We start from the raw sequence: 13,479 nt of genomic DNA on the forward strand, positions 1-13,479 counted from the left end.
GATTATTTTCACGATAGAGTGACGGGACTTTAGCGTTTCATCAGCCTGTGTGGCATTTTCCATTATTGCTTTTGGCCTGTTTGGGGGTGTTCTGCTTTTTTGGGGGTGGTTTGAGGGGTTTGGGGACACTGCTGGGAAGGTCTAATATTGTATGCAAGTGGTTTGGAGAAAATCCATGATGAAAAATTTCTTTTTTTTGCACTCCTGCGTGTTTTGGGGGGGCTGTTTGGGGGTGGGTTGGGGGGTCTGGGAGCACTGCTGGGAAGGTCTAATTTTGATTGCAAGTGGTTTGAAGAAAATCCATGGTGGAAAAGGGGGGTTTGGGCCTAGTTGCAGAGCGTGTTTGGCACGATTTAAAGGTAGGCCTCGCTGAGGATAGCACTCCTGCATGTTTTTGGGGGGCTGTTTGGGGGTGTTCTCCATTTCTGGGGGTGGCGCGAGGGGTCTGGGAGCACTGCTGGGAAGGTCTAATTTTGATTGCAAGTGGTTTGAAGAAAATCCATGGTGGAAAAGGGGGGTTTGGGCCTAGTTGCAGACAGCGTTTTGGCACAATTTAAACTGAGGCCTAGCAGTATTGCATGTTTTTGGGGGGTTAGAGCCTAGCTGTAGAGCGCGTTTGGAGCGATTTTCAGGTAGGCCTCTGTAGATTTTCTAAGTGTGGCATTTTCCATTTTTGCTTTTGGCCTATTTGGGGGTGTTCTACTTTTTTTGGGGTGGGTTGAGGGGTCAGGGGGCACTACTGGGAAGGTCTACTTTTGTTCTAAAATCGCAGTTTACACTTTACACCTAGCTTGAGGGGAAAGATCCGCACATTTTGCCCACACTTATTTATCCTTGAAAAGGAGACTCAGAGTACGCACTTTCAAAATGATGCTTGTATGTATTGTAATACTGTCCACTCTGAAACTGAAAGTGTTATTTTTGCACTACACAGCGTACGTTATATTTTTTTCTCCGTGGTGTTTTAATATCACTTCCTGTTTTTCCATCAACAATTACAGGCCGGATTTTACCCTGTGCAATGGGAAAAAGGATGAACTCAGGCTTACCATTAGTGAGCCGCAATTCAGCATTCGCCAGGCAGGCAGTGGACAAGGTGTCTTATGGTCCCCAACATTGATTGACGGAGCGTCAGATGGAATGGAGGAGTAACGCGCAAAAGAGGAATAGCTGGATGCATGCAACTTCCCAAATTCAACAGGACAGCTACAACAACATTCAGTTACAGTATCCATCTTCATTTCTACTTATCTTTTAAGAGATGTTATTGCTGTGAATTTCTATGAGTGTGACTCTGTGCATTTGTATGCTCTCTGCTTCAATTCATCCCTCCAGCCATTGTATACTTTTTTCTTTGATATTATTTAAACTAATTTAATATACTAAGTGGTTCTTCTCTCTGAGGGCAGATAGGCAAGTGAAATTGTGTAATTACTGTTGCCCTGTACTGTCACATTGTTTCTTCATAGTTAGTACATTGTAGAAAGTACTACTTACTTTTCAGTAACCTCTCCATTTAGCAAACAACTTCATGCATGCAGTAGTGCATTCACTTCTTATGTCCCTTAAAAGATTTATGGATAGCTTTGTATCCAAAGATTTGTTCATCTTCATTTGTTGTTTGTCCATGCTGTGTTTTTTTTCCCTCTCTCCACAAAACTTTCCCCACAACCCCATTCCTATCCAAGTTTCAACCCTAGCCCTCTTCCCCCGGGCTGTGTGGTTTTCATTGAGGTGTGAGTAAGTTACAACAATAATTCCACATGCTTGCTGGGGAGGATAAGGTGCAAGCAACCTCCTCAAATCAATTTTAAGGCAGCGAAATGAATCCTAGGATATTGTAATTCTGGTTAAAAAAACAACAATGAGTATTTTAAAATAAATTCTGAATTTCATGCCCACCCTCGATTGGATCTATCGTCAACATCATCCTCCTACATGTCAAGATAACTTGTTGTTACGCTGCTGTTTCACTGTTCTTGTTGTAGCCATAATCATCCATGCAATTCTTTTTTCCCCATACTTATCTTCAGCATTGCTTAGGCTACTGTTCCTTCTTATACTCCTCTCAGGCAACTCAATGTCTCATTTTTTTACTTTGTTTTTCATATGCTGCTACTGCTAATGTGGTACCACTCCTACTAACACCACAAGAACGGAATTTCTGTCCGGGATGGCATAATCGCCATTTGCCATGCAGCCAGCGCTGTGCCTAGCTCTATTCTCAAACATGAATCACAGGTAAGATAAGCATTTTGGGGAGGTAGAATAATGGGCTAGGTCTCGGAGGAGAGACTGACAGTAGTTCTAGTAAAGTACTAGTAGGCCAATTGAATTCACTAACTCTGTTATTGGCACTTTTGAAATTTTTTGGACGTTTTAGATAATTCATGCTGGTAAGTTTGAGGAAACCAAACGTGCCGTAACCCCCGCCCACCACCCCACAAAATAACATCAATGCGTACACTATGTTGAAGTATGTAAAATGAATAATTATATATTTACCCTAACAAAAATAAACTAGTCCCACCCCCCCTAACCCAAACAATTGTCCATTTCAAATAGTCCTCTGAAAAGTCCCAAATAATCCCCAACACCCGATTCCCACACCCCCAACAGTCTTTAAAAAAGAGGCAAGGGACACAGTCACTTCCGGCGGTGTCTGGACAGGCAGTCCCGCTGCTCCTTGCGGAGGTCCCGGAGCTGTTTCCCAAGATTGTCCACCTTGCGCTCCAGGTAGTCCACTCTTAGGCGTAGGCAGCGCATTCGTGCCATTCAGGCTCTGGGGGGGGGCAGCTACTGGTGTTCTTGCAGCTGAGCGGCGGCGGGAGGCTGTCCGAGTAGGGCGCCGTGCTGGAGGCTGCTGGCTGGTGGACACGGCGGCAGTGCTGGAGGAAGTTTTGGATGTTGACGCCCCCTCCTCCAATTCCCAAGCCCACAGCCAGCGATATTCCACACAAATGGCCTCCTGTCTGGTGAGCTTTTTGGTAGCATCTATATGAAGAGAGAAAGAGAAATAATGTAACTAATACTCTTTAACAATAACACAAAATAATTCAACAGAAAGTTGTCTCACAGTAACACTAGCAATTTGCAAGCACAGTATAACATTTTGACATGTGTCTTTGTAGGCCTGTAACAGTGGGAGTTTCAGGAATTAAAGTATCAGGCAGCACTATGGACTCAATACAAAGTCAGAGAGTCAGAGAGTACACCAGTATTCTTCTTTTGTTCTCTAGTTTTGCAAAAGAAATTACTTGTACGTGAACTTGTGTTAGCCGGCATAATGCCAGCTCAGTCAGCTTGCACCCAAGAAAAAAAAACATAAGCCATGATGACGCAGACTAGCAAACATTACTTTAAGCAGTACATGCAGGTGTGGATAGGGACGCTCTTACTTTTGTATAGGGGTGGCACTGGCCATTCTCGGTTACATCAAGGGCTACTGCTCAATGTAATTTATATTTCGCACTGCCCCCCCCCCGGGGCCTCCAGTACTACAAAAGGAAAATGAAGATTATTCATTTCTGATCATGTATCCAGCCGATCACATGATCTCTTTGCTTATATGACGGATGACTTTAGGTGCATTGTTGTGATATATAGAGTGAACAACAGCGATAGTCCACCCATGATTAACACAGCAGAAAAAAAATTATGAACATAGGGAGTGAGTGTGGTAACCATAATTGCCAGAGGGAAGGGACTTGACTTGATATAATTGTCAACTATACAATACATACACAATATATGCTGTGCTTGCAAAGTAAACTACTGTACTGTTACTGTAGGCAAGGGAGAGTTAATGAACAATCACAACTTGTAGTATTTGGATTTCCTCTGCTTTGCTACTCTGGCATGAACAAGCTGTTCGAACAAAGTAACACTCTTCATGCACTGAGCGTCTGCTCTACATACACCTCTGCTATCTATGAGGAAGAAGATACCATCCAGGCTTCCAAAGTAAACGTCTATCATTCTTCTTAATGTCTCAAGTGTAACAACTTTACTGTTTCTCAACAACCAAATAACACCCTTTTCATTTTATTTGGTAAACCACCGTCATGACTTGCATTTGAGTTTCACCCAAATGATATATTGCAATACACACCACACATGAATTTTCTGATTCACCCACACAGGCAGTCATTTTTTCTTTCTCCTCCAACCATCCTTGCTTCAAGCAGCCATGCATCTGATTCCTTCCTATCAGCCACCTCTGCCTGCATTCAGAAACACGTATCATTCTTTACAGTCATAAATGTTACGACTCACTTGTCCATCCATTGCCCCTAAGTTCTTTCCTTTTTCGTTCATCACATCCCACAAGTTCATCTGATATGACTTGGCTTCACGATAAAAGTTTCCCAACTGATCTGAAGCCAAATAGAGGGGGCCATTGCTTACTCAAGAAGTGCCGCTGGTAATGCTATTGCTAAGTCCAGGGTGACTGTCTTCTCCTTGATTGGCTAAAATGTAGTTCTAAATCAGTAACTGTTCTTAACAGTACAGTGTACTTGTAGTAGTGTACTGTCTATTGTACAGTACATCATACACTCCTTTGCGAGCCTACTTTAAAATGTCAATAAGTAAGGAGTATAATAATAACTTACCACCGTCCGCCGCTGCTGAGCCATCCCCCTCGGCTCCTCCTGGTGGCACTTGTGGCGCCGCCGCATCCGCCCCTGGAGTGGACCCATCCGCACTGCTGGCCCCGGCACTGGTGGTGGGAACTAGTGCCGCATCCGATGTTGTGATGCATAGAAAATACAAGTCATATTTTTAGATGCCATACACCACCCCCTATTTCGTCTCGTAATGGAAGAGAAAATGTTAAACAATTTTTAATTATTGGGACTGAAAAGAAGTCACGGTTTTGGGGAGGGTGTTAACTTATATGCTTAGCCATAACTTGCAACTCTTTTTGGCACATCTGATGAATGCTTGCTCTTTAACGTGCATCATTTTTATAATTACAGACCGAACCAACTACTCCTCATCACCACCAGGAGTACTTGAAGTTCCAACAATGTGAAAAGTCGAACTGCACCTATCAGCAACAATGTCCTATTTCTCTTGTCCATACTTCTGTATGTGCAGAATAGTCCCTGAAACACTAGCGGTATGGTATGTGGTACTTTCAAATCAAAAAGCCAAGTACTAAGCTTATTCTTGGAGGACATTGACATTTTGTTGTTGGAAATTGTCAAAGCACTAACATTAAGAAGACTGGAATAGACAACAAGGACAACCCAGAGGACTGCACTGAGTGCCTCTAGAGCTATTGCTGGATCAGATTTTTGTTTAACACCGTTTGCCGACTGGGCAAGCTTATCTAACTACACAGACCGACTCATAATAATAGTAAATAGTAGTAGCACATAGAGTGATGGTAGAGAGGCAGGATAAGAATGTAGAAACAGTCTACAAGAAAATCAAAGACTATTTTGTAAAAAATGGAATTAAGAAACAGTTTGGAATGAATAGGAGCTGTAAAAGTTAGGGAAGTATAATTATATTAACAACAGAACAACTTACTGGGGCCAGCAGAAGAGCCTGCAGAGGACCGTTCCTGCCCACTCTGTTCCGCCGAAGTGTGGGGTATTGCTGTCTTCTTGCCCCTGGGAGGTTCTGATGATCATGAAATAAACACAAACATGGATATTTTTTTTGAAATATTTGATTTCTTTGACCATAATCTAAAATTATCTTGGGGAAACAAATTAGCAACAATTGCACTACATGTATTGACATATCTGATCTTGTCAACTAGGAGGATACTAGTACAGTATTGCTGGATTCGCAGACCGTCTACTTGGAAAGTTATGTAAATCACTAACTAAACCAACAACAAAAAGATTCTGCTACGACTGCCAGCACTCAGCAGCATGCGACGTGACAGACATAGTCCATCATCATGATTGCAGACCACTAAAAAATGTCCTACTACTAATAACAAGTCATAATATACTCAACCTATCAATCCATCACTATCTCATCTTCTTAGTGGCAGCAGGAGTACAAAGGAAGGACTAGACTTGAGTCTCTAGTCTCTCTAGCATTATGCAGTTCTGTAAAGTACTACACTCATACATATTCAGGCCAAATGAGCACAAAGTTGCAAACAAGTAAGCATAGTAGCAACGCCACTGAAGAGGCGAGCACCTGCAATCGCAGAAGCTATTTAAACATTATTTTACCTGCAATGTAATCAAATGTGCAGCATTCTTGCTCTTAGGGAAAAACATATATTAGCAATATAACACAGAGCAGAAGAAAACAAAGTAGCTATTAAATAGCTACTCACCAAGGCCAGGGATCTCCACGCCTAGCAGGTCGAGCAGGTCCTGCTCCCGGTCGAGGAGGTCAGCCCACCAGAGCGTCGCTTGGTCATAGGTGCGCCGGACCCCCGACTCCCTCCAGATGGCCCGGCACACCTTATCCCAACGCTGGCGACGCTCCCAGAGACCATACCCTTTACCGGGCCTGCCCCCTGCTGCCACGGTCTTAGGGAGGTGCCGCAGAACAAAAAATATAAGACCACAGTGAAAACCTCCCTGGCCACTACATCCTCCCCCCTCAATCGCCAGTATGGGGTGCGGGACCCTTCTCCTTGCTTTTCCCGGCTCCCTTTGCCATGGTCCTGGGCGAAAGAAGAAAAGAATAGGGGGAAAAAGATAAATAAAATAAAAGAGAGAGCTAAACAAAAAAAATGTAGTTATTAAAGTAACAAAAAGTTGAAACAAACACAAAATATAGATCTAGACAAATAGAGAGATAGATAATGAGCAAAAAAGAGCAACAAAAGTTCAAAGAAACAAAGGATTGCAAAGATTGAAAGAGGATAGGAAAGCCATGCCCAGAACCATAGCAATGAATGAAAAACAAGATGGCCGTGCCCATTGAGGACCGCCTGGGTAAATTTGCGCAATATTTTCCCCGCGAGCGCGCAAAAACACATGCGAACTCGTAATAGCGACCAGCACACAACGCGAGCTTGAAAATAGCGCCCGGAAACGGAAATACGCAATGCGCACAAGATGGCCGTGCCCATGTACAACCGCATGGGTAACTTCGCGGTCGGTGCGCTGCAAGTGTCCCGCGAATACACAAAAAACCCCGCGAACATGCGGGAAAAAAAATTTGCACAAATTCGTGGATTATGCGGAAAGCAAATTCGCTTTCGCACAAATTTGCGTACCGCAAATTAGCAAATTTCGCCCATACTCAGCAGAAAGAGCTTTTTCAGGACCGAGGCAGTGCTCTGGAACAGTCTACGATTGACACTAAAAGCTGCTCCCTCCCTACTCGCCTTCAGAAATGCTTTAAAGATCTAGCTTTTTTTGCAATACTAAGAGGCACCTAAGCTCAGCAAGAAGCCTCACTTCTTTCAATTGATCTACCTTAAACCTGCCACTGACAGCACCAAGATGCCCTTGGGCATGAGTTTGCACCCTATAAATTACTTTTACATTACATGACATTACTTGGGGGCCATGTTAATACTATTCAATTATTACTTCAACGTTCTTTTGGAATCACTGGTACACCTATGCATTGTTCCAATCATATGAATGAAGTATAAAACATACATAGTGCAGTCCATTTAGAGAGCCTGCATAATATTGTCCATATATATTTGGTAGAAATACATTGTATTTGTAACAAGAATACAAACAGTGAGTTGATCAAAGATTAGAACTTTTCGTGTAACACAAATGCAGACATGATCAACCAATAGTATCATGATATGACTAGAAGATACCTGTCTTGCAAAGTTTAAGCCATGCATAATAAGGAGACTTGTCTCGATATCTCTTCTGATCCATTCAACCCCTTGTTGACTGAGTCTAGCAGGTGTATTCATTTATACTCACAAAGGTTTAGTATGGATCTCAAGTCCCCTCCTTGGGTTCTGTATGACTGTTTCAAGTACCCACCACTTCAAGCTGTCTATTGGGTGTTGCATGCGACTCTAATGTTCAACTAAGGGTGCTTTGTGGTCAATTCTGACCTGTATAGAATTTCTCTGTGGCAGTACCAGGCCTTTTCCAAGCTTCTTTTAGTAGGCCCCAGGGATAGCTATGTTCCGTCAGTCATGTAATGAGGTGGTCAGTTTCCTTAAAGAAGCCTGACCTGCGTGTACAGTGCCTATGGAGCCTGAAGAATTGACCATAAGGTAAATTATCTCGTAGGTTCTTGGAGTGGTGGCTGGAATATCTGAATAGTGTGTTGCACTCCAAGGGCCTACCGAAGAGTGTGGTGTATAATGTATTATCCCTTTGTGGTGTATTTACTATGGGTACTGTATCGATCCCCCTATTTCTGACCCTTGTCTGGTTAATAATTAACTAGCAGCCATTCAACTGCACAGAAACCCGTTATCTGATTAGCCACACAACGGCACAGAAGCCCGTTATCTGATTAGGTCATAGCGCATGCCATCTCATTAGGCAAGCACTATTTCTCCAGCCCCCTAATAGGCATACGGTGTTCTCAAAACAAATCAAACCTACCACGACCTGGGAAATCCCCACAGCCATTGTTTTGATTTAGCCGAGAACTTCAGTAAAGAATGTGCGAACGACCAGTTCGTATGACATCCTTATTGACGTATTTATGTCCATCCTTACGTCAATCCCGGCACCTTTCATGTATAAATAATACCGACATTGCCTTAAGCAAACACACAAGGTGGTGACAAGATTGGAGCAACGAGACTTGCCGAGGAGCCCAGCTGACAGCGAAGCCCACAGACGCTGCCCTTCCTTTCTGACGCGCTGAGAGAGAGAGACGCTGCCTTTTCTCCTGCCGAGAAATCCAGCTCTGGCGCTTCCAAGCAGCCCTCGCAGGCAGCTGGAATATCAAGACCTGAGATAGAGATACCAGCCCTCCAGCCTTCTAAACTCCCAGGTACTGAACTGAATCATCCTTTGTAGAGAATTCTTGAAGCAGACCCTTGGCAAAGCAAACTTAACTTAAACTGCTACTTATCTACTCCCGCCACGTATTAGGCTTAGGTCAGGTACATTGGGGTAGGCGTAGTTAGAAGCACCAGTTGAGTACGATTAGTCAATGTATATAGGTATGTATCTATTTTATCCATTTTAAGTATCATATGGCTAAGAAACCATATCAATGCTTTTACAGTATTATTTTATAATTCTGTTATTACTGTATGCACTTTACATAACAATAAGTATTGCAATAATAGCGATTCATTTCTCTTGTATGAGAAAAGGGACTGATCAATAAATAACATCTTTTTATTGAACACGCCCGTCTCTTCCTTTTCTCTACAATCTGGTGAAACTAAGAATGCACTGAACTGACTGAGTAAAATAAGTTGTCTTTTGTTTTCACACGACTCTAGAGATACACTCTTGATTAGGAGAGAGCAAAGTTGTCATGTTCTATGGTTGTCAGAAACTAAATCCCTTCTTGTCTATCCAGGGAGGTTAAACTCCTCCTTGTCTATTCGAGAAAGTTTCTAGTGAACTCTGAGCTAGCTGGCACACACATAACTTTAAGTCTAATATCGACAGTAGAAGACCTAGTTAACCTCTGTCCTACGTCTATACTATTAAAGATATTATTCCAATGCGCAGAGCCTATTGGGATGATAGGAACTACACTACACCTTATCTTTATCCTTAGATCCAAGAAATCGATCTTGTAATGACAATGTGTCATGGTGAATTGTATGTCCGAAGATCTATTATTCAGCCACATGAAAAATCTAGTAGTTTATCCTGTTCCCCTGTCCAAATCATAAGGACATCATCAATATACGTCTTCCAGAAAGCAATGTTATTGGAGAAAAGATTCTCAGCACTATATCTATATATTACCTACTGGCGGTCGCCAGTAGGTAGTTATAGTTAGGACCTAGCTACCATAGGAAATCCGCAGCATTCTATTGGGAATAACTTTGGCGCCTGTTGAGGAATTTGCGTGTCATTTTCCAAAATTTAGGCCAGCTCCGCTCCGCTCCTTCCCTGCAAGTTTCGGGGAGATTCGTGAAGTGGGGGCCGAGAAAAAAGGGGGGCCCAAAATGTGTTTTCCCCATGTTAATTTCCATAGGATGAATTGACAAGGCTACAGCCCGAACCGCTGAACGGAATTATGCCAAACTTTGCAAAATTGTAGGGACTGGTACGCAGAAGCGCCTTTGCTATATTTGGTGAATATTGCTCCAGTGTTTTTTTTTTAAATTAACTTCAAAAACACATATATAAATCTATAGGCGCGCTCCGAGCGCTCACCGGTACGCGTACCGGGGAGCGCGCCCTGCGCGCTACGGGAGTGCGCGAGCGGAAAGCCGATTGGCTGTCAGATGTCTGTCAACATTCTAAACAGTCTGGAGAGTCCGCCATCTTGTGTCTCGGTAGAATCGAGACACAAGAGGTGAAAATAAAAAGGGGGAAATGATTAAAAGGGGGCAGGGTAGACACCCCCTGACCCCCTAGGTTTTCTGAGGGGGGCCTAGAAGGACCCTGAAGGGTAAAAAAACTATTTATTTTTTTAATTTTCGCGGGGTAAACGCTGGGTGCGTTCCCATGTAGGCTCACCGGTACGCGCACCCAGAGCGCACCACGGGAAAAAACTGTAAAAAAATAGAGTAAAAAAATAATTTTGAGTCCTTAGAGGTAGGGTAGCTCTGAAAAGAGCTTATGTGTTATGTGGGTGTTTTTTGTAACTACAAGTAGGTACCAATGCAGAGTCTCAAATTCAAGAGGAAGACTCTATTCCCCTCATCTGTAAAATGTACACCATCTCTCCTATAGATGCCTTGCATGTTGTAACGCAAGTTGTTGTGGTAAATGGAACCCATACCATAGTCTCTGAGGAAAGCAGAAACAGATTTATTCACATGTTTCCTTGCTTTCTCAATCTGTGGACAAAATTGGTTGGACCAGTTCCATTTTTTCCTTTGGCATATATTAGAAAATACCAAGGCAGTTTTTGGAAAAAGTGACATCAATTGCCCAAAGATGTCCTTTAAAAGCATTTCCAGACCTACCCCAGTCAAAGTGCACAGGTCATTGCCACCACAGTGCACAATTATGAGGTCAGGGTGTGGTAGATGCATAAAGGATTTGGTATCAATTGGTGACTTCTCAATCCTCTCTGTCCAATCCACACAATGTCCACATTTGGTAAATCAAGGTTGTAAATACCTCTGTTACTTGCAAATTTTTCACTCCAGTAGACAAAGCTATGACCCACAAACCAGACTTTTGGCAGCTTGAAGGTAAATGTGCTTCTATTCAGATGAGTTGTGGAAATGAAATGGAAGTTTGAAAGTGGGAATTATGAAAAAAAGTGCTTGAGATTCAGTGCACTTGAAAAACAAGAAATGATTGGTGCGCTCTTAAAATTCACCACTAAAAATTAGGGTGCATGTTTTTTTTTTAAATAAGTCATTTTAATTGTTGAGGAAAAGTAATTTAAACAAACATTGCACATGATTAGCTAGTACATTGAGAGGTCAAACACCCTTGCTGGTTTCTTTTGCAACATAGTATGATGAACTTTTGAACTGTGTCCTAGGTTAGGTGGGAGTTACCATGGTAACAGGGTGAATGAGCACTGGGGGGATGGGTGAATATTATGTGAGTTTCAAAGTGTTGAAATGTACAACCAATTAAAATATGCAGTTCGGTTTTGAATTTGTGTGGGGAGAATTTTGATTGGTTATGTACAAGAATATGGGTCTGAAATGAGAGGGAATATGTGCCATTATTCTGAGGCTGCAGTGACAGAAGCATTATTCAGAGATTCTGCTTAAGAAAATCTGGTGTGTGTGACTGACACTGTTCTACATCTTCAAAAGCATTTTTAAAGGTGAGTAATGATTATTTTAATAAAGATATACTGCTGTATGCACTATGGGGAAGATTAAGAAGCATATTGTGCTTCTTTATTCTTGCATTGTGTGTCATTTGTTTTGTAACGCTGTTTAAAAATGGAATGGTGCATATTGGAACTGTATTTTGGAAATGAATTAAGTTTCTGCTTTGTTTTGTAGTGGTCATTTACATGGGCTGCGTTTTGTGTTAAAAACGGTTTACTATGGGAAATGTTTTCTGGTAAAATGTCTGGCTTTTAAATTTTGGTCAAGGATCACATTGAGTGTCTGTGTGAAATAAGGAATTACATTTTCACATTTTTCAATAATGTCACCTGTGCCTTCTAACAGTTTGCCTCTCTTAGCTTAAAATGTACTCTGTGCCTGTGTCTCATGTCATTTTGCACGTGCACAATCTCTCTTTTTCTGTGTGTCATTTCTCTATTTGTGTGTGTGTCATGAGATGTGTCTCATGTGCCTAAGATCACACTGTGAGTCAAGCTTGATTTTAAATGGATCTGGGTGAATAATTTGCTTAGTTGATGTGTTTAAAATATGGAAATACATGTATTTTTAAAGTCAGTTAGGCTTTAGCATATGTACTAGCAGGGAATCCTAGGCAGCATGTCTGTTAGGCCTCTTACTTCACAAGTAGGCTCTAAGCTGTGCAATCAAGATCAAGGGTGTGCTTTTGAAATGAAAAAGGAATGTTATGTCTTGCTTATACATATGTGGTCTGTTTTTTGCCAGTATAGACAGTGAAATAGTATGAGCAGAAACACACATACTGCATGCAGAGACAGACATGGTAGATAACATGTAACATCCTGGTCATGTGCCTAAGATCACACTGTGAGTGAATCTCAATTCTAAATGGATCTGGGTGAATATTTTGCTTAGTTGATGTGTTTAAAAATATGTAAATACATGTTTTCTTAAAGTCAGTTAGGCTTTAGCATATGTACTAGTAGGGAATCTTAGGCAGCATGTCTGTTAGGCCTCTTACTACAGAAATAGGCTCTAAGCTGTGCAATCAAGATCCAGGGTGCGCCTTTGAAATGAAAAAGGAATGTTATGTCTTGCTTATATATATGTGGTCTGTTTTTTGCCAGTAGAGACAGTGAAATAGTATGGGCAGAAACACACATACTGCATGCAGAGACATACATGGTAGATTACATGTAACATCCTGGTCATGTGCCTAAGATCACACTGTGAGTGAAGCTCAATTTTAAATGGATCTGGGTGAATAATTTGCTTAGTTGATGTGTTTAAAAATATGGAAATACATGTTTTCTTAAAGTCACTTATGCTTTAGCATATGTACTAGTAGGGAATCCTAGGCAGCATGTCTGTTAGGCCTCTTACTTCACAAGTAGGCTCTAAGTTGTGCAATCAAGATCCAGGGTGTGCCTTTGAAATGAAAATGGAATATTATGTCTTGCTTATATATATGTGGTCTGTTTTTTGCCAGTAGAGACAGTGAAATAGTATGAGCAGAAACACACATACTGCATGCAGAGACAGACATGGTAGATTACATGTAACATCCTGGTCATGTGCCAAAGATCACACTGTGAGTGAATATCAATTTTAAATGGATCTGGGTGAATAATTTGCTTAGTTGA

Source organism: Lissotriton helveticus, chromosome 6 (assembly GCF_964261635.1).
Source record: "Lissotriton helveticus chromosome 6, aLisHel1.1, whole genome shotgun sequence".
In the NCBI taxonomy this organism is placed as follows: domain Eukaryota; kingdom Metazoa; phylum Chordata; class Amphibia; order Caudata; family Salamandridae; genus Lissotriton; species Lissotriton helveticus.